The sequence below is a fragment of the Silurus meridionalis genome, chromosome 7 (genome assembly GCF_014805685.1).
Source record: "Silurus meridionalis isolate SWU-2019-XX chromosome 7, ASM1480568v1, whole genome shotgun sequence".
NCBI classification, from domain to species: domain Eukaryota; kingdom Metazoa; phylum Chordata; class Actinopteri; order Siluriformes; family Siluridae; genus Silurus; species Silurus meridionalis.
Genome location: NC_060890.1, coordinates 23,763,847 through 23,787,406, shown reverse-complemented (window position 1 = coordinate 23,787,406; position 23,560 = coordinate 23,763,847). Strand labels below are relative to the sequence as shown.

At 36.8% G+C, this 23,560-nt stretch overlaps 1 protein-coding gene across 1 annotated transcript in view; it reads left to right on the top strand.

Moving 5' to 3' along the window:
* The window catches only part of ca10a (carbonic anhydrase Xa), a 237,687-nt gene that overhangs the window by 186,476 nt on the left and 27,651 nt on the right, over positions 1–23,560 (top strand). The gene's annotated exons all lie outside the window — the stretch shown is intronic.

Here is a 23,560-nt window from a genome sequence, read left to right as displayed (position 1 = left end):
GTTTTTTACTTTCTAAAGACAAAACCTAAACACGTAACGGGTTTCTTGTGGATTATTTGAATCGTAAAACAGTTCTTTCATTCTTTAAGACAGAACCAAAACTTCTACAGGGTTCCTCAGGGGTTACGTTAATAAGTAAAAGTTCTAGTTTATTTAGGTAGTATTTGAATACTTCTACATTCCATATATACATTTAATAAATGAATATTTTAGAATGCACATTTCCCAGAATAAATACTGTGAAAATTCAGTCAGAGGTTTTGATTCGTACTTATTAGACTGTAAACATGTAAGAAAATCCTGCACACCTCTTCCTGGATTGGACACGATGTGGTGCTGCAAGCAAGAGTTTTTATTTTTGATTTATTTTTTTCTTTTCAGTCTTGCACGTTAAACACATCTCAGCTGCTTAAGTGTTGTTGCGGTTCAGTACACTCCTAGGGAATTGGTTTGTGGCTGGATTGATTCTTGACTAATGAAAGACTGTAACTGGTTCAAAGCCCTGTTACCCCCAATGCTCATATACTCGAAGGAGACCACTGATGTTTTATTTCACACAGAGCGAGACAGACCGAGCTCAAAGTGCATAAAGCATACAGCAGCCTTCAGACTCACACTCCAAACCAGACAAGCTTTGCTGAAATATTTTCTTTTGGAGAATTATTTTATTTATTTATTTAGTTTTTTAAATAAAAAATTTTGTACAGCTTTTTGCAGCTAAAAATTATGACGTTCGTCTGCATTTTCATTATATTAATAAACAATTGTGGACACCTATTCATGAGAGGCATATCTGTGTAGCGCCCCCTACCCTCAACCTTCAGCGCACCAGGTTCTAACTCTCCAGTGTTCATCTTCCTTCTATTCCCCTTTTCTATTTAATGTAACAAATAGTCTCCATTTCCTGTTATAATAAACTCCACACTTCTAGGAAAGATTTTGGAGTGTGCATGTGGAGATGTGTGTGAGATCATTCAACCACAAGGGTGTTAGTAAAGTCCTAAAGTAGGTAAGGTAAGGAAGCCGTTCACAAAGCTGTTCATTAAGGTTGAGGTTGGAGCTCTATAGCAGAGATCTTCCAATATACCATATAAAGCATATCTTCAAGAAACTGTATTTAAGCACAGGAACATTATGTTGGAACAGATTTGGGTCTTCTAGTTCAAGTGAAGGGAAAGTTTAATGCTACAGCATCCGAAGATGTGTACAATCGTATGCCTCCAATTTTGTGGTAAAACTTTGACCACATTTGGCTGGAAAAGTCAGGTGTCCCAATTTTTTTATTATATTTATCGTAATATACTTTAATATAAACATAAAATGGAACCTAATTTTTTTATTTGGATTTTTAAAAAGCACATATTAACATTATGGTCAGGTGTCCACAAACTTTTGTCCATATAATGTAGTATCTTGCAAAGAAAAGAAAAAAATGTATATTAAAAAAAATAATAATAAACCAGTTGCTAGACCAAGTCTTAGAGTAAAATAATTGATTGATTGATTGATTTTTTTAATTTTAAGTAATTCATAAAGAAATTAATTATTGGCTTCAAGCACATTATGTGTATTAGTGAATCATTTGCTAAAAAAAAAAAAAAAAAAAATTACAAAAATTAAAAGAAATTATAATAATATTAAATAAATAGAGATAAAAATCTACCATTTTTAGTTATTAAGGAACATAATACCTCATAGAAAGATTATTAGATTATTACTTATTTGTTATAAATGACAAAAAGCATATTTCCTTACAATTAATGTTTAGAAATGTTTAAAAACAATAATAAAATTAAAACTTTAAACCCATCGGTCGACCGAAGACAGCTGAGTGGACAAGTCCCCCATGATGTAATTCCTTTAAACATCGACGCAATGCTTTGTAACACCAAGAAGCCATCGTGCAGCCCGATTATTTACACATTTCCAACATCAAACGCGGTGGATATGAAACAGAGCGCAGACGGGTGCCATCTTTTTCTTCCACGACGCCTCGAGCGAAGGTCATCCCCGCATCCAAAAACTTATTTCAAAGTGCTTTTGGAAGTTTGAAAGAAATGGAGCTGCACAAATTGAATCCATTCCCGTGCAGGAAAGAAGGAAAAAAGTCTCAGATTCCATAATTTATCCGAGTGCAACGTTTATTATCTGATTCATAGAATGTTTGGGTTTTTTTTCCCAGCGTTTTTGAACAAGCAGCCATACTCATTTCTGATGCTTTTCTTGTGAAATCAATGTCTCTCTTGCTTCGCATGACTCATGCATCCTGACGTCTTTACACTTTTCGGTATCGGGTTGAGAAAAGCTCTTTCGGTGCATCAGGTTTATTTTTTCCTCCCAGCCGAGTGTGTGAAAAGTATGTGGCTTGGCCTTGAATGAGAAGTAACAAGATGACTCTGGATTTGGACTGCGCCGAGAGAGAGAGAGAGAGAGAGACAGTCGATGTCCTTGAGATCGATATTTGGTGTGAGGCTTTCATCACTGGAATTATCAGCATGGAGTCTGTAACTGAGAGAAAATAATGATGCCTTTAACCGGGTGACTGATCAATACACAAGAAGGTGTAAGTATATAATCAGTGGTGCTCAGGGTCTTAGACTGGACATTTTGTGTACATAAGATGCCAGGATTAATATCTGTGTTCATTCAGAAGGAAAATACATAAGGTTATCTCAATTTCACACAAGAATCACAGAGACATAGTGACTCATTGCACAGTATATATATGGTTTTCTTTTTTTGCTTCAAAACAGTATACTATTGAAATAGAAATCTCCTCCAAGCCACTTGGTGGTGTCATGAGCTCATTTTCATCAAGATTTTCATTTTCTGTTGCTCAATTGGGTCATTAAATGTTGTTCGGTAAATTAGTTTTATTCATTTGAACTCAATAAAAATAAAGAATTCCTATCAGGAGAACCCTTGAGGAAACTTGTGGGAACAGAATAACGTTTAACTATTCGGTTAACACTTGAAAAACTTTATAGGAGATTCGTTTTAGTCTTTAAGAAGTAAATAACTCTTACTGAAGAATTCTATTGGGGATCAGTTTTAGTCGTTAGGATCCGAAGAACCTTTAACACTGTGGGATATTAGATTTGGTCTTTAGCACATAAGAAAATGTAACCATTCAAAAAAGCATTGAAAACCTCCATGGGGGATTAGTTTTAGGAAGGAGAATCTCTACAGAGAATAAGTTTTATTCTTTGGATCTTGAAAAAAAATTTCACAATTCAAAGAACTTTATTGGAAAGTCATTTTAGTTTCTAGGAAATGAACACACTATAACTACTTAAGAAACCCTGGAAGAACTATTTGAGAGATTAGTTTTAGACTTTAGAAACTAAATAACCCTGAACTATTCAATAAACCCTTGAGGAAGCCTATATAAAATTAGTTTACATTTTTAGAACCTGAAGAACCTGAACTATTCAAGGAACCTATAAAAACTCAAAGGGTGATACATTTTAGTCTTTAAGATTCAAAGATCTGATTAAAAAACATTGAAGAATCCTATGGGAGATTAGTTTTAGTCTTTAGCAACCAAAGAATATGTAACCATCCAAAGAACCATTGAAGACCTCCAAGGGAGGATGTAGAAAGTAAAGAATGCTAAATTTTTCAAAGAACCATTGAGTAACTCAATTGGGGATTAGGTTTAGTCTTTTGTAAGTGAAGAGTTACTAAATATTCTAAGAACTTTTGAAAAGCTCTATAGAGGATTGGTTTAAATAGTTCAGGGTCATTTGACTCCTATAGGCTAAAACTACTCTTCCAAAAATTCTTCAAAGGTTCTTTGAATAGTTAAGGTTCTTTAAGCCTCAGAAATTTAAACCAATCCACTGTAAAATTCTTTAATGGTTCTATGAATATTTAAAGTCTAAAATTAATCTCTAATCGATGTTTTCAATAGTTTTTTGAACAGATAATGTTTTTCGGATCCTAAAGACTAAAACTGATGACCCACTGAGTTTTTCAAAGGTTCTTTGAATAGATCAGGGTTCTATGGTTCCTAAAGGCTAAAACTAATATCTCAGAGTTCTTGAAGGTTTCTTTGAAAAGTTCAGGGCTCTTTAAATCTTTATTTAAGGAAACTTTGAAGATCTTAATGTGAGATCAGTTTTAGGAAGTGAAGAACCCTGAACTATTTAAAGAACCCTTGAAGAGGGGATTAGTTTTAATCTTTATGAACCAAGGAACTCGAAAAAATACAAAATATATATTAAAAAAAACAAAAATCAAAGAATCAAATATTTGTAGGGGTTGGAGTTTAGATTTTGCATTTTGGGAAGTGGGGAACCTCTTAAGCATCAAATGAACCTTTGAGGAACCTGTAGTTCCTGTATCTAACAAGGGAAGAACCCCTCAAAATAGTACTATATTGATATATGTCAAAGTCAGAAGTCCTGCTGTACGTTTGTACTGTACATACTGGAGGGTCCCACATCAGTGATGAACAGGAATGAATGTGTATATGGACCTTAAATGGAGCTTGATCCTCAGCATCAGAATTCGTGTTGGATACAAATCCAGAAGGAAAAAAAAGACAAATTTGCATTCTTTCACACCTTCATATTTTCCAATTTGCAGTTCAGAGGGAGTGAGAGACAGAGGCAGGGTTTCCTGTTGGTTTTACAAACACACGATAGGTCTTAGTCTTCTAATAATATCCATACTGTTCATGCTTCACTGGCTAGGGTTTGGTGTGGCGTATGTGACAGAATGTGTATGTGTGTGTGTGTGTGTGTGTGTGTGTGTGTGTGTGTGTGTATATATGCCATGACACTGAGCTGCAATACTGCTTAGTCACAGACGATGAAATGTCAGAGATCGGCTCGGCACCGGCGTGTATTGTCAACAGTAAGGATATTAATACTGGATCTATACAGTGCCCTGGGAAATTGGGAAATAAACACTTTATTGTATATATGTATATATATATATATATATATATATATATATATATATATATATATATATATATATATATATATATAATTGGATATTAGATATTAGATTCAACACCAATTCCTCCATGACAGAGCCTTTAAATGTTAAAAAATAAACATTTATTTATTTATTTATTTATTTTGTTAGTTAGTTTTTTGAGTATTGATTTAGAGGTTGTTTCTACTCAAAGTCCATTGTCTGAAATCTAGTCCCCATTTCCTGTTATAACAACTTCCACTCTTCAGGAAAGATGCTCCACTAGATTTTGGTTGAAGAGATTTGTGCTCATTCAGGCACAAAGGTGTTAGTAAAGTCGGGTACTGATATAGGTGAGGTGAGAAGACCCGAGGTGCAGTCAGCATTCACATTCATTGATGTTCAGTATTTTTGGAGCTCTATAGCAGGATTTGTGCACGGCGAACTGTCATGCTGGGACAGTTTGGGTCTCCTAGATCATGTAAAGGAAAAATTGTTTGTGTCTTGAAGCACATATGGCTAGAAAAATCAGATGTTTCAATATATTTGTCCATATAGTGTAAAACATGTACTGTATGTCCATGTGGAACACAGATTTCATTTGAGGGAACTAGAAGACAAACCCAACAGTAAAATCCTGTTCCTAGGATGTGGTCTCAAAATGATATGTGGCAAGCCATCAGCTTTCCAGTTCACCTCTGCCTCCGCATCTTAGCGAGACTTTGTGAGAGCTTTGGATTCATGCTGCAGGAGACACTCGAGCAACTCCGTGCTGTGAGATTGGACTCCTTTTCTCCTCCCCCAGCTCTGACTGGCTGTGAATAAGACCGGGGTGTGTTCCAGTGTTAATTTGTCACCTGTGGCAAGGTGACGTCCAGGTGCCCGATTCAGCTCCGGCACGGCAGGAACAGATGGTGCAGACAAGCAGCTTAAATCGTCGACGCAGATGCGGCGCTGGCTTTCACCAGCTTCCTATTCACGTGTATGTAAGCATTTCCGCCTCTTGCCGCGATCTATCTTCGGATTGGATTCGCAGCCGATTGATTTGTCGCTTGTAGACACCTCGAGTCGCTCAGGCCACGCTCAGGAACTTCATTCATCTAAAGCTGAAAAGCTGCTCATCTATTTCCTTCACACGGGAACATGGCATTCGGGCTCTTGTAGCTTGGTCTATTTATTTCAGCTGTCAGTCATACGTCCTTCACCGTTTATCTACTGCTTCATGATCGGATTTCATTCCGCTTTACATTATCTCTGAAAAGAAAGAAAAATTTGGTTTTTGTTTCATGGTGTGAATTTAGGTGAAAATATACACTGAAAGTCATTGCACAGTAGGTCTTATTTCATCAAGGTTAATTTCTCTGAGCGTAGTCTGACCTTGGAGTAAATTTATAGGGGCATCCACTCCTGGGGAGATTGACACCTGTTTTTCAATGTTTTCTGAGTAATCTTTCTCACTGTAAAAGAATGAGCTTCAAGTTGTTTGAAAACGGCCTTATAACCCTTCCCAGTTTGCAAGGCAAAAACTATTGCTTCTTTAGGATCATTGCTAATATCTTCTCTTCTTGGTATTGCGTTAACACAAATCTGGATGCTCCAAACCTTCTATCTGCTAAACTTGGGTTTTTATATAAGGGGGTCACACTTGTTGATGATTAATTAATGCACATGGCTGGTACTCTGAACTTCCATTTTTCATACACAGTTTCTCCATTCCATCTTTATTTTTGTGAAAATAAAAAATATGCCACGGTCTAATGTGGCCAGTGTTCCTGTCCGGTTCTTCACTTCAGATTTGCCCGAATCATTTGGATGTAGTTTCCTTTAATTGGAGACACTCTGTGCAGCTGTGAATGGGTCCCCATGAACAGGCTGAAGGTCTATGAAGTTACTAAGCAACTCAAGAATTTTGAGGCTGAATTTAAACTGTAACTGATATCAACAGTCTGTTACAATGAACAGCTTTGCATTTAAGCATCTATCAATGAACAGTACAAATCAACAATAATAGAACTGTAATAAATGGACATTCGGTGATGAGGACGGGTTTCCTTTTGGAGTCCGGTTTCTCTCAAGGTTTCTTTCGCAGGATCCCCATGTTACAGCACCCCTGCAGCACATCAGGTTATGGGCTCAATGCCCTCAAGAGTGGCAGCTTGGTGATACTTGGGCTTGAACCCTCAACCATCTGATCAGTAACCCAGAGCCTTAACTACTGAGCTACCACCTTATGTGTCATGCTATTGTTCATCACAGATTGTATTTATTTAATTCTAAGACCTGATAAGGACCAGGATACGTATCCAAGGCAATATAATTGAGTGCCTCCAGCTCCAGTTGTGTCCCAGTGCTTTTGTCCATATAGTGCATATTATCAGTAGAATGTCTCTGTCGTTGCTGAGCTTTTGGATCCATGTTTGCCTTGTTATTTTTGACCCGGTTTGATAACCCTTTTTTCGTTGACTACCTTCTCTAGTTTAGTTTGGTTGCCGATCACCTGCCCTCGGCCTGTTTTTGGATTCCGATTCGAATTGTTGTTTTTTTTCAATAAATTGCACTAAAATCCCTTCATCTGCATCTGGCGCTTCTTTCATTACATGACAGTGACACGGAGCGTGCACGGACCACATGCTGTGCGGATGAGTTGCGGGTTCTCAACCATTAAGGCCATCAGATATTGAAAAGATTGACTAAATTCTGCAAAAAAAAAAAGAAAAAGAAATCTTTTTCACTCTTCTTTGCTCATGAAGCAGGGTCAAAGACCCCTTTTAAAGTCTTCTGCATTAGCGCGGATTGAACGGAAAGATGATCTACTCATCAGGACCTTGAAATTATAAAGGTCTTTCTGGCAGCTCTGTGATTTTATCATAAAAAGCTGTAACTCGTAATCATTCCAGGATGATTTGTGCTTTCTTGTTTATTCGTTTTTCAGAGGCGCTTTAATGAGAAACGTGGTCAATATTACGTACAAAACAAGGGCTAGTGTGCAGAGGGAAATTTCCAGCCTGATCAGTTTAAACATTCTGTAAATATTTATGCTGGAATGTTCTCTATTTAGATTATTTTGCATACATAAAGCATAGCTAGAACAGAGGTACACCAGGCGGAAACATGCTCCCCAATGCATGAAAGCAGCCATCATAGAAAAGCAATGATATAATATATAATATTATGTAATGTGATAATGTATATCATTATTTATTATATAATGATACATATATATTACGGCTGTCAATCAATTAAATCATGATTGTCATGAGTTGCCTCGTGATTAATCACAACTTAATCGCACATTTTTGACTGTTCGAAATGTACCTTGAATTTATACTTTTTATGTTTTTTATACTCTAATCATGGACATGGGCAAATATGGATGCTTTATATATATATATATATATATATATATATATATATATATATATATATATATATATATATATATATATATATTATACATTTTCCATATTTTAATGGAGCATTAAGACTGTAAATTATACCAAACTAAACTTTTGCTATGTTTCCAGGGTTTTAATTTCCGGATATGTGCATCATGGCGGCTTTTGGTGATTGATCTGAGAGTTGTTTTTTTTTTTTTATTATTATATTTGAGTAAAGAAAGGACGACGTAAATGTGTTGAATTAAAGGTTTTAATTTCGCTTTATTTATTAATTATTTTTGCATAAAAATGTTAAAAACTGAAATGAGTTTATTTATTTATATATACACACAGTGGAACCCGGTTATGTCGATGTCCTAGGGGGTCGCCAAAAAGCATCGAGATAAACGATGAACGAGATAAACAAAAATCAAAATGGCGGCTATATATTAACGTGCTTGAAATTTCTTTATGTACATGATGTGCGTTAATAAATGAGAATGTGCATGCACGTGTTTTTGGAGGGGTTTTTTACACAACAGCGTTGCCACGATTTGTTTGATGAAGGCATGCTATAAAAATACATACAGTACATGTTTGTTAACTGTCAGGAATCCACCTGCCACGCCCCCTTCGACGCCCCCTTCAGCGTGGCAGGTGCTTTCTCGGCCACTTTCTCTGAAGCTCCCGGCTTCAATCGCGCACATATGGTGCTCGTTTATCATCATCACCAGCTCCTATTTAAATTTCCACACTCTCACTGTCCGTTATTGTTGGTATGTGTTGGTTCACGGCGGTCGTTGTTATCGCTCATGCGTATCCCGGTACGTGTCTTCCCACCGGCACTCTCTCAACCGCTGCGCTTTTCTTCCCAAAGCGCACCGCGGATTCCCCCCGATCCTGCCGTTGTTAATTCTATGCTTTTGATGAATCTATGCCCAACCCTGTGCTGTGCTTGAAGTCTTCTGTAAAAATCTCTGGGTTTTACGCCTTTGTTCACAAGAAACTTCATCACCACGTTCTGTTTCTATGCACGCTCCAACACTGTTGTCTGCCATCTTGATTAACGGGCTCTGGACTGGTTCACGACATGTGCGCCGCTAATCAGTAATGGGACACGCTAACCACTTACTACTGCGTGGGGTACCACCGCACTAGCATCCATGCACTAGCATCCATTTTTATATCTGTAACTTTAAAAGTCCCGGTTTGACTCTAGCATGCCTCGTCATTTAAAAGTAAAAAATGAGCGCAAGTGATTTTGTATTGTTTGGTTTGGATTATTGTGTCATACGATTTACAGCAAAATTGTTCAATCCAAATTGTATTACACACAACGTAACACAGATGCTTTTAATTCCAATCAGATATTGCTTAACGCTTTCTATATTAGACATTACGTTTATGGCATGCGGCACACACCCGTATTCAGACTGACTTACAATTCTTTTTTTTATACAGCTAAGCAGGTGAGGGTCAAGGGTCTTGTTCAAGGGTTCATCACTGGCAGCTTGGTGATATGGGGATTTTGAACTTATGAACCTATGAACTTATGAACTTCTCATCCAGTCCAACACCTTATGAGCCAGACATGGTCCCAAAGCAGCTTTACAGAATTTTACAGCTTCTGAATATACATTTTAAAGTTATAAATTAGTCCTTATAAGTTTATCCATACTGAATGGGACAGCGGTGACAAAAGTGGTGAAAAAAACTAAAATGAGGAAGATGAGGAGGAAACCTTGGGAGAAACCAAACTTAAACGGAACCCATTTTGAGCAAATCATACTGTCAAGAAAAATGATTTAGGAGAAAACACAGTAAGAATTAAAGAGTAGAATATCAATAATATAAAAATATCGAATTTACAATATGATCAAATATAATGGCTATGAAATCAAGAAAAAATACTTATATAATAATGAAAATATTTTCAATTATAATATATTATATATATTTATTATATAACTTATAAGAAAAAAAACCTAAATGGAGTTAAAAATCGAATTACATTTAATTCTATCAGAATTAGTATTATTGTCAATGGAAGAAATAAAATACGTTGAAAAAATATATATTTTTTAATTAATACATTTATCCATTAAAAAATGTAATGAAAAAAGTCGACATCCCATTTTTTACTTTTTTTACCAGCATAACTTTCTATCTTTCACGGCATGTTGTGTAACCGTATTATAAAAAGTTACTGCTGTCACTTGCATCCTCGTTTTTGTTTTTTTTCTCCACCTGCTTCTTTTTTCCTCCTCCAGAGCGCCTCTTTATTTTTTATTTATTTCCTCCACTTCGTACAAGAGATGAAGCAATCATTCCACGGGCACTCCATCCATCTGCTTGCCACTCGACCCATTTGAATAAATGTGCATGTGAGCGCTGTGTGAAGAACGAGAGATAAACGAATGTTAGCTTGATGGTTTGTGGCGTGACCGGCTCAGTCCCGGGCAGTAAACATGAAAGCAAGATGAGGACAACCAGAAGTGTCATATTAAGCATCCGTACAGCACACAGCAGAGGCTACACAAGGGTGCAAAAAGCGGGACCAGGGTGCGAGGAAGCAAACAGCAAAGTAGAAGAGTGATATTTGTTTTATAATACCTTTGATTTGTAAGAACAGAGTTGTTCTCCAACTGACAGGGAGCGTTTTTCAAGTTTCTTCATGACATTCTTCATCCATATATCACCATAAATCTCTTTTAGCTCCTTGTTGCGAAGTCTTGCCAACATTCCGATTGCAGTTCTCAGACTTTATAGGCCATTATTGGGACTGTGGTTTCTGAAGCCTTTTCTGAAGCCTTTTTACCAATTGACCCCATCACCTATTTGCTGGTAATGTATGTCCATTTTGTTTCCAATCCTTGTGACCATTTCTGTTGATTTGTAACTGTAGAGTTGTTCTACAACAGACAGAAAGCATTTTTAATGTTTCTCCATGGACAGTTCCACCATCATTACAGTTAACTCTTCACTGTGAAGTCTTACCTACTTTTTATTTGCAGTTCTGAGAGCTTCTAGGCCATAACTGGCTCTATAATTTCTGAAACCGCTGCTTTTTTCTATTAAAGATAGATACACTATATTGCCAAAAGTATTCCAAATTAGCACTAAATGTTGAATGCAATGCTCAAAAAATCACTTATGACCAAAGTACGGTATGTGATTTTTCAGCATTGCGTTCCACATTTAGTCCTAATTTGCTTTTATAATTCCCTCCACTCATCGGGGAAGATGTTCCAGTAGATTTTGGAGTGTGTTTATGGATATTTTTGTTCATCAGCCCCAAGGGTGGAGGGTCTTTCAACTTAGTTTTGACACTTTGCATGCTTTAACTGATGTCCTAGTCATACACCACCTCACAGTGAGCAATCGAGTGATTGTTACATATGTGTGTCTGCATTTAATGGGAATTATATATTTACTCATACACGTAAAGTTGTTCTACAACTGACAACTTAATCCTGTGTCTCATGGTTGTGCATGACAGTTCCCTTCTAGATCTTCATTGCAAAGTCTTTCCTGCTTTATGATTGCATTATTAGACTTTCTACAGCATTATTGGGTCACTGGTTTTTAAGATAAATAAAGGTTTTTTTTACCAGTTGACCCCCTACACATATTGTCCCGATTGCTTAGTGTCTAGCTGTTTAGCATTTAGTTCTTATATCGCTTCTAGGACTATACTTATATCCAAATCTAATCACAATTTTACCTCTGTCAACTCTTTTTTTCCATTTCAATTGATTAGGTACAATGGTATTTATTTATTTTTTTATTTGTAAATGTACAATTGTTTTAGAAATGATATTTCACCAGAGGTCCTTCTTTGCTCTTTACTGTGAATCTTGCCTACTTTTTTTCACCATGGTTTTGAGAATTTGTAGGCCATTAATGGTTACTCTGGTTCCCAGTTGGCACTATACAAATACTTGTTTGAAGGGTATCAATTAAATTAGTCTTGACTCCTATAAAAATGTCTTAATATCTTACTTTGATTGTATCCAATCCAATGAGTAGAATTTTTATTTAATTCGATTTATACTTTATGAATGCAGTTCAGAGACTTTCTCAGCCGTTTCTACTACTTAGTTCGGAATAATGTTACCAGATTTTCTGCTTTCTGTTTTTTTGAATGCATCACAACAAAAAGATCAGTGTTCAACAGTTACACCAAACAGTCCTAATATGTTTTCTTGTGAAGCTCAGGTCAGTAAAACACCTATAATGCTTGTTATTTTAGCACTATTACACGTTTTATTCCATCTTTCCTTATTGATTAAGTTCCAGGTAATTAAATTGCCATCCTTGAGCTGTTTTTTTTGTACCTTACCGAGCCTCCCCTCTCTTTGACCTGTTAAATCCATTGGTCTGTGTTAATCTATTCCCGGAAACCCTTTTCTGCAGCACAATGAAGAAAATTGCCGACTTCAAACGGCATCGTCAGGTGCCGTCAAGTCGTCGGGTAATTGCACAGGTTTGGTTATTTCCGCCTCCAATGCGTCTTTTGCGCGACGACACCGTGAATGAAAATCCAATGCTAATCTGCATGTTAGCAATTAAACCTCTACCACCTTTGGCATTAATGACAATTTCCAGGAGCCGGATCAATTCGAAATTGAATCGTAGTCCCTGGGGTCAATTTGCATTTGTTCTGTGTGATGACGTGTGAGCAAATCTAAAAAAAAAAGAAAACTCCTTTCGACTTGCTCTAATTTAAAGCAGCGGATCTATAAAAAGAAATTAAATGAAGGGAGGATGCAGACTGGAACAGAAGCCTCTCTGAATGAGAAGTGCTCTGCATACCAATCAGATCCAATCCCAAACACTTTATCAAGCATCACCTTCAATATCCACTCATCAGAGAAACACAGGAATGCAAGCACCCTGTCTGAGTGTTTGTGTTTTTCCATTTTTATATTATTACTTTTATATTTTACCAGAGACACAAACCCGAAACTTCGCCCCGACCCCGCCATCCGACGATGAATTCCGCAGTATCGGAAAAATACGTCCACTAATTTTTGCCTGTGATTTTTATTTTCTCGAACTCGAAGATGAAGTTGATATTTTATTCATCGTCACGAATCCATCTACTAAAATAACACGTCTCGTCATTAAGTCTAATGCATTACGCTTAGCCTTCGTTCATCGCTCTCGGCGGGATGCACGAGATGGTATTAAAATCTTCTTTTTTTTTGTTGTTATGCTTCAAGGCTGAAATGCCGCAAGGAAGTTTGTTTGACCTTCTGTTTTTAATCAACAGCAGGCCACATACGGGGAGGAGAATTCGCTCAAACTTTTCTTGTTAAATTCACTTTCTGAAGACTGAAGGCTGCAGCTACCTTATATGGAAGAAAAATTTGTGGACACCTGAACATTACATTGGTGTAATTACATCTAGCTCTTATAATAACCTCCACTCTTCTGGAAAGATGTTCTTGTGCACGTTCAGAGTACAGGGTCGGACATGATACAGCTGCCCCAGAGCACAGAAGGTAAAGGGTGCTATTGAAGAGTGGGAGCTTGGCAAGACTGGGGCTTGAACCCCTGACCTTCCAATTAGCCACCCAGGGCCTTAACCACTGAGCTTCCACTTTTGAGAGCTGTATAGCAGCTGTATAGCTGTATAGCAGAAGATCATGTATATATATATATATATTTATTTATTTATTTATTTATTTATTATATACTATATTACTATATATTACTATTGGAACGCCCCATAGCATTACAACGCATCGTCTCGTTCCCTCGGGGAACTAGGGTTACGGTCGTAACATAGAGACGATGTTCATGGAGTTTGTTTTGTGCACAGGGGTATTGTCTTGCTGGAGCAGGTCTGTGTCTCCTAGTTCATGTTAGTTCAAGTGGAACATTAACTTTGTCAGAAAAAAGCACACATTGTTGGAAAAGTCAGGTGTCCAAGTACTGTAGTATAGGTGTCCATGCAGAATTTGTGTGTGTAATATATATATATATATATATATATATATATATATATATATATATATATATATATATATATATATATATATATATATATATATATAAAAATACCATATTGGGTGTAGTTAGAGTATGTATGTGTGTCAGGATTAATGGCCCTGGACCATGGTTCCCATTAATCCCTGCAATTATATATATATATATCCTGTCATTCCACACTGGTTGTTTTCTCATGCTTTTGAATTTATGCTCATTTTCAGGTTCAGTTTTTGTTCTTCATTCATGGTGGTAGTTTTCTTGTGTATTGTTTATAGTGCTCGTGTTTTATGTTCACACAATAAAAGAATATTCTACACTTTTATCCATCTTCACTTCAAGTACAGTACATGACAATGTTATTAACCAAGATAGAATTTTTAGAGCTCGTTAATGATTATTGAATCTAAACATTTTTTTTTTATTTTAATTTTTTTTTTATTAAAACTCTTTATTTAGCTCTGTATAAACTCTATGTTTAGCTCATGCTGTACATGTCTATGGAAACAAGGAGATACTATGGAAACTATGACATTCAAACTACATAAAGAGCCTTCTACTTGTCACATATGCATTATCACTGAAATGCTTTCTTTACATATGCTTCATAATGCATAGTAAACAGTGGTAAATAAATAGCAAAGCTTTATATTAATAACAAGTGCAGGATATTGTCTATCTATCTATCTATCTATCTATCTATCTATCTATCTATCTATCTATCTATCTATCTATCTATCTATCTATCTATCTATCTATCTATCTATCTATCTATCTATCTATCTATCTATCTATCTCAATTTTCTTTTTGATTCCTCTCATTCTCATTATATATATATATATATCCTTGACAGATAGACAGACAGACAGACAGACAGACAGACAAATAGACAGATGATAGATAGATAGATAGATAGATAGATAGATAGATAGATAGATAGATAGATAGATAGATAGATAGATAGATAGATTAAACCTGGCCTTCATGAAAGAAAGAAAGAAAGAAAGAAAGAAAGAAAGAAAGAAAGAAAGAAAGAAAGAAAGAAAGAAAGAAAGAAAGAAAGAGAAAGACATATCAAAGCATACAATGTTTTTTATGGATTTCTGTGTGAAAATCAGACCAAACTTTGTTTATCTCTTTTTTTTCTGCCGAAATATTTTCTGCTACACTCCCATTCAGCTTTATTTCGTACTCACATAATCAGAAATAACGATCTGTCTTCTGTCTTCAAATATTCACACATCTCTAGCAACATCATATTTGCAATCGTATCTGGACACGATGTTCCTTGATACATTTGATCTCATCCAGGTTTCCTTCACGAACTTTTATGTGCCATTCAGTGAAATGATCATATATATTGTCTCTGATGTTGGAACAGAAAAAAAAAACTAAAGTGTTACGATGATAAAGGCCAACGCTTGCAGATTGCGAGATTCAGACTTTCAATCTTTAAAACGATGAACCTGTGAGAGGTGTGATATGCTCAGAACGTTCAGGGAGCATAAAACCAATCTCTTTGGCCAGACCATATGCTTCTCTAATATCTTCATATCATTGCTGTTTCACAGAATATTGCACAGTAGTAATATATGATATTAGACTTTAGACTCAACACTCATCATCATTAGAGGTGTAAAAGAAGGGAAAATGAGTGCTGACTAATTAAAATAAAATCCGTCTGGTTAAAAGTGTCTGTTAGAATATAATACACTTTAGGAACAAAAGTCTTGGGACACCTGACTTTTCCAGCCTTATGTAGTTCTTCCCCTGTGGGGGTGGTGGTATGTTGATGATTACAACTCCAGCTCTGAAGAAGAAGCTGCACTTTAATCTGTATGACACACTCTACCATGTCCATATGCCAAAAGGACAAATATTCTGTATCCTGGGTGGAGGGTGGAGTTTTTTATTTCTAGCCTGCTTACACTTGTGCAGGACCTAAAGTGTTTGTTGTTTCAGGTGGACGGTATTAATTGACCATGTGTAACACTTTGGTATGCAAACTTATCCCAAGGAATCATTAACCCTCTCCATCCTACATTTGTTCTATCTGGATCTTCTAAAATGTACAATGACCTTATTTTTGTGATTGTGACAAAATGTTCAACACTGAACCAGATGTCGGACCTTCTCCTTGTAGGCTTGAGTTTCCTTGGTTTTGGATATCAGGCCCATTTTATCAATGTAATCAGCAAATTGTAGAGATGGTAAAATGAATTACAGAGGATTAATACGACTGGGATGTGGTCACCTGTTCGTACTATAAGAAAGTCTAGGATTCACACTCAGAGTTAGGTACTTGGGCTAGGCCCAGGTTGACCAACTGGCATAGCATTCTGACAAAACATATTGCTTTTAAAGAGCCAGAGATGTGTGAACTGTAAATAAGACAGGACCAAATGTTGGTCAGTTTGATCAATACGGTAATTGATTGCTATCCAGTGCCTCGGGAATGGTGTGATTGACAGAATGTGCTGTAGCTCAGTGGTTAAGAAGTTAGACTACTGATTAGAGGGTCTTAGGTTCAAATCTTAATACAGTACAGTTAAGCTGCCACTGTTGGGCCTTTGAGCAAGGCCTATAACCTTGGAATGAGCAATGATTATGGCAACTATGACATTTAAACAACATAGAGAGGCTTTTACTCTTACTCTGATTTGCAGAACAGTGAAATTCTTTCTTTATGTACAGCTTGTTAGGAAACTGGTTTAGAGGCGAGAGTCAGCCATGACACAGCACCCTAACTAATATATATCTATCTCTATTAAGAACTGGGAGAGCGAGAGAGAGAAAGAGAGAGAGAGAGATGGATGGATGGATGGATGGATGGATGGATGGATGGATGGATGGATGGATGGGTGGGTAGGTAGGTAGATAGATTTGGATATGTAGACTGCTCAGTTGTATAATTGTGATAATTGTAATTTTTAATTGGATAAAAACAAAGGCACTTCATGATAAAAGAAATAATGCAACTAGCTAGTAGATGCAGATTTATTTGGACACAAGGAGAATAGTGATGGACTTGAGACTAGTGCAAACATTGGCATGTTGTACTGAAAGGCTGAAGATGCTATTAAAAACCCCCTGCTATCTTCTCAATGGGCAGCTCGGGACCCTGCCAGGTCCTGCTGCTTTGTTGATGTCAATTTTCCTCAGAATGGCTTTCACCTGATGATACCATTCTGATGACAAGTGCTTGCTCATTCTTTGCTGGTAAATGGTGAACTCCATAGATGTTGTTTTGGTCATCTGGGCAAGAGGATTTCTGTTGTTTGGTTACACTGGAGCATTCAGAAAAGGATTATTTGTTTTGTTTTAGCTACTTTATTTCTTTATCTTATATATATATATATATATATATATTCTATAGAACAAAAAAGCATATGCAAATAAATAAACATATATCATTTGTATTCAAGCATTCGAGATTATGATGTAACCTTCACTACTTTACGTAAGTATTATAAATGTAATGACAGCGTCATGTGTAGAGGAGGGTTTAACATGTGGTATACAGGGAGGAGAATGCTGAGCTGCCATGCAGGAGGAATATAGGAAGTCCTATAAAGAAATTTATGGATGTGTTGGAAAAAGACATCCAGGTGGTTGGTTTAAAAGAGCCAGGTAAATATTCTAACAGCGTCATATAATTATTATTTCATACAATTATATAATATAATGTAATCATATTTATGGCCCTGTCATGACATTGTAATGACTGTGTTATAACATTCACTTATGTTGGACTCTTATCTAGTTGGCTTTATGTTCACAAGACAAAATAAAGATTATAGAAAGTCCTTATTATTTACTTTCTTCTAATGTTTTTAGTTCATTACAACTTGACTATATGTGCTTTATAAACATCCCATTGCTTATTTAGTCCGCATTTTCCTGTTAGAATAATCTCCACTCTTCAGAGAGGATGTTTTTGAAGTGTGTTTGTGGAGATTTGTTCTCATTCAGTCACATGGGTGTTTGTAAAGTCAGGTACTGGTGCCGTTCCAATTCATCCCAAAGGATCTATAGCAGGAAATCTTCATCTACAACCCATGTAAAGCATATCTTCATGGAGCTTCGTATCTACAGAGGCATTAACTCTGGAAAAGGGTTGGGTCTCCTAGTTCAAATGAAAGGAAATGTAATGCATCAGCCATGTGCCAACATTGTGGTAGCAGCTTGGGGAAGAACTGTATATGGATGGTTATGGAAAATTCGAATGTCTCAAAAGATATACAGTAATCCCTCGCTTTACCGCGGTTTGAATCTCGCGCCCCGGTTTATCGCAGAATTGCATTTGCCACATAACTAATTCGTTTGGCTGATTTACCCGGTCTCTTGCGGATAGCACGATAGAACAAAAAACTTATAGGGAATAGTTTTTATAGAGTTTTACCTTGAAATAATGAAATTTATGAATACAAATATAATTATTAATTATAAAATTAAGTAAAATGTTAATACAGTACAGTACTGTATATATAAAATAGCATTTTTAGGGTGACGTCCGTTTATTATATTGATTGATTGATTGATTGATTACTGTAGTACGTATTAATTTACGGCATTTGGCAGACAGCCTTATCTAGAGAAACTTATAGCTTGAGCAGTTAAGGGTTAAGGGCCTTGCTCAAGGGCCCAACAGTGGCAGCTTGATACTGTATACATTCAAGTCAAGTCAAGTTCATTTGTTTAGCGATTTTCACAACAGACATTGTCTCAAAGCAGCTTTACAGAATTTAAGAGTTAAGGTGAATGGTGTGTATTTATCCCTGATATGCAAAAACTCTCTTAGATGTTATGAGGAATACATTCATATAATCTACCTGTAAGCTACTGACAACCCAGTGGCCTGACATTCTAATGTAAAACAAATCTGGTACTAAAAAGTCTTTAACAATTCTATATTAATGCTTATTAAGGGTTATGGAGGTTTGTTTAGCCTTTAGGAGGATCTTGTTATGATCACATTATTATACATCATGTTTTATTTCTGAGCATGATTAAACCCGTCCAACATCACAATCTCTGTTTTATAATCTGTCCAAAACACATAATGCATTATTAGCAAAACATTTTTTTTTTTTCTTGTTAGCCCTAGTAAAGATGCTTGTGGCGTTTCCATCTGCATCGTAAACACACCGACTCCCTGCTGTAATTACAGCTGTTGTCAGGCCAGTGTGGGATGTTATACATAAAACTGTCAAGTTAAGAAATTAAAGTGCAGCAAAGCATTTACTCCCATGATTTCAAATACCTTCGTACAAACTGCGCCACCGGATAAAACGAGCTTGGATGCGTTTAGCGAGATGGAGAGCAAGCTCCGGAGCGGATGGCACCTAGAAGAGATCTGGAGAGCTGGCAGGAGAACGAGAGAGTGAATAAGTCACCGGTGTTGGCGTTCTACCAGAGGAGGACTAACCCATGTGGTGTTTAATGCTCACAGAGGAGACTCCAGTCATGTTAAGTAGAATTCTTTTGATTTGTTTATTGGTTTTGTTGCTGGAATGCAGTGAAGCATCCAAGAAAAAAAAAAAAACATTACACAAATAATAAAATTGCTTAAATCTTTCTGAGGAATTAGTGTGAATAAATGTAAAAATGACCAACTGTATGTGGATAACATTTACGGGGTTTGGCGGACACGCTTATCCAGAGCGACTTGCACTGGGGTAGTTAAGTAGTTAATTATTGTGACACCTGACTTTCACAGCCATATGTGGTTATTTCCCATTTCTTTGGATGCAGTAGCATGAAATTTCCCCTTTATTCGAACTAAAAAACCCAAACCTGTTCCAGCATGACAATACCCTTGTGCACAAAGCCAGCTCCATGAAGATATGTTTTCCATGAGTTGGAGTGGAAGATCTCTTGCGATAGACCACTGACCCTTAACCCTACTGAACACCTTTGGGATGAACCTGAGCGCTGACTGCAACCCAGGCCTCCTCACCTACTGTACATCAGTACCTAACTTTACTAACACCCTTGTGTCTGAATCTAATGAAACATCGTCCCAGAAGGGTGGAGGGAATTCTAAGAGCAAATTGGGACTAAATGTGAAATGCGATGCTTTAAATGCACATACCACACATATGACCAGGTGTAAGCAAACTTCTTGCAGTATAATGTAGCTTGGTGATACCTTAGTGCTTAAATCATTGTGGTCTGGATCAGAAGGTCACAAGTTCAAATCCCAGCACCACCCTCAACTGATCAGTTGTAAGTCGCACTAGATAAGGGTGTCTGACAAATGATGTAAATGGTGCTGGGATTTAAACTAATGACCTTCCAATTTAAATGTCAATGCTTTAACCACTGCGCTACCACCTCCCCATTAGTTTCCATTTGTTCTTACAATACATTTACACTCTTTTTGGAAGATGTTCCACTTGATTTTGGAGTGCGTTTGTAAAGATTTGTGAGATTTCATTCAACCACAAGGGTGTAAAGTCAAGTACTGATGTAGGTGAAAGAGTGAGAAGACCTGAGATGCAGTCAGTATTCCAATTCATCCTCAAGGTGTTCATTGTTCAATTCAATTAATTATATTTGGAGAACATTTTTTGTGACATTGTTTCAAAGCAGCTTCACAGAGATAAAGAATGTATCACTTGTTTTTTTATAATTGTAAGTTTGTTTTTAATGAGTGAGCCAGTGGTGACTTTGGCAAGGAAAAATTCTCTGAGATGGCTGAGAGGAAGAAACCTTGAGAGGAACCCGGACCCAAAAGAGAACCTCATCCTCAATACTGAATTTCCATTCATTACAGTTTTACTAGGGTCAGAGATCTATAGCAGGAGATCTTCCACTACAAACCTTGTAAAGCATACCTTCATGGAACTGGCTTTGTGCACAGGGGTATTGTAATGCTGGAACAGGTTTGGGTCTGGTAGTTCAAGTGGAAGAAAAATTCAATGCTACCATGTCTAAAGACATCGTATACAATTGTGTACTTGTTTATCTTGCACCATTTGTTGGACAGAAATTGTAAATTGTGTTTTTCTAGAATAATTTGCAGTAATTTAGCATATATATGAGTCAAAGCCTAAAAGAAAACAACGAGAAGCTCCGAGACAACAGTATCTTGTGAATAATCAGCTGAAAGACGATTTAATAGATGAAATTAGGATAAAAAAAATACAAATAAAACCTTTTCTTGGGTAGGTCCGAAACCCTGAGGTAAGTCTCCTCCACACTAGTAATCCTTTAAGTGCTGCAGCACACTGCTCTGTTCTTTTTCGCCTTTGGCACTTCAAGCTAGATCTCTCTTCCTTTTCCTCTCTCTCTCTCTCTCTCTCTCTCTCTCTCTCTCTCTTCTTTCAACCCATTGATTTTTCAGGGGTTCTATAAAATATTTACAATGTGTGGGCAGGGCCCTTTCTCTGGGAATTTGGAGAGGGAAAATGATTTTGAAGGCAAGCGGTGGAAAAAAAAACGAGAAGGAGCGAGCGAGAGTGAGAAGGAGACGAGAAGGGAGAAGGAAGGGCGAAAAGAATGAAAGGAAGCAAAAAAAAAAAAGAAAAGAAAAAGCGAGATAAGAAGCTACGGAAGCCTTTCTCGAGTCACGCTCGGAATATCAATGGCTCACTTTGAAACTACTCCAGAATATAAATAAACACTTATAGTGATAAAGATCGTTATCTGGGTGTCTTTGTAATGCCGAGCTCGCGTTTTAAAGCCTCGCAGTCGATCAATTCCCCACCCCCATTTTTCTGGGCCCAGTTGAAGCTTTGAAGTGGTTCAGAGTTTGCTTTTTGCTTTCACTTTTACTCTGTGGTCCTTGCACTTGAAGTGGGTTTGTTTAAGGATACAGGATGGACAGATCACATGATCAAGGGACGCAACTGTTTTATTGCAGTCGCACGCTTTTTCTATTTAAATAGCCACAATACTCATAACAGTTCTATTTAAATGTAAAAAATAAAAAGGACAAACATGTATCATTCTTTTTACTTTACCCATGATTGGTGAAAAGATCACTAAGAAGATCAGATCATTGTAGTAAATTGATTCTTTGAATCGAAATGAATGAATCTTTTTTTGGGTCATTTAGTTCATTTCGTTTCTTTGATCACAAATAAAAGAAAATTGAACATTTTCAATTACAGAGCCACAACACAACTACTTTGACTATAGTTTCAATAATAAAAATAGGACAATGGAGCTAAAGACAAATGATGCTAAACAGAATGAGTAGCTTCACCTCTCATATCTCGGTTCTGATCAAATTATTTTTTCATTCTGTGCTTTTTACTTGTCACATGTTCTTTACAGCGCAGTGAAATCCTTTCTTCCCAAATCCAAGCAAGGTGTGGAAGCTGGTGTCAAAGCGCAAAGACAGCCATGATACCTGCCCGTGGAGCGCAGAGGGTTAAGGGCCTTACTCAAGGGCCCCGTGAACTCCCAACCTTCTGATCAGTAATGCAGAGTCTTAAACTCTGTGCTACAACCTTTCTGAATCAGCTTTAGAAAAAATATGTGTATGTGGCATGATTTTTTCTTTTGCAGAAAAACATTCATCAGGGACACTACTTTATCAGATACATATACATATTGAGTATTGAGGCCCCCTGTCTTTTCCAACCATATGTGGCTCTTCTCCAAAAGTTCAAGACACACAATTGTATAAGACGTTTTTGGATGTGGTAGAAATAAACCTCCCTTCACTTGATCTTGGAGACCCAAAACTGTTTCAGCTTCATGAAGATCAAACCCTATTGAACACCTTTCATTGGAACGAACTGAATTGAACTGGAATGCTGACTGCAGCTCGGACCTCCTCACCTCACCTTATTTCAGCCCCTGACTTTACTTACACCAGAAAATGGGGACTTCAATTAATTATGAAGAATGTTCTGGAACTTCATTTTATAATTAATATTTGTTGTTTGAGTCTCTTTACTCTTTAGTCTACCATTTCCAGAACGCATTCAAAAAGTCCTACATTTTTGTCAGTGAGCTGTCAATCAAATATCACAAGCCAATAAGAGAAAATTGTTCTAAAGCCACACCCCCTGGAGCCAGAACGTCAAATGTAATCTTGCATATGGAATGTAAAGGAAAACTCTAGCAGTGTTTTAGTGATGATAAAAACAACTGTTAAGCAAGAACACTGTTTATATACAGACCATGCTACATTTTTCCTCCCTGAGTTCACCATTTTCAGTTTTTCTTCTTTCTTCATTTCTTTCAGAAGTTATGTTCAATATCTTTGCCATAGAATTACACCTAATTTCATATGGTTCATGTCGTG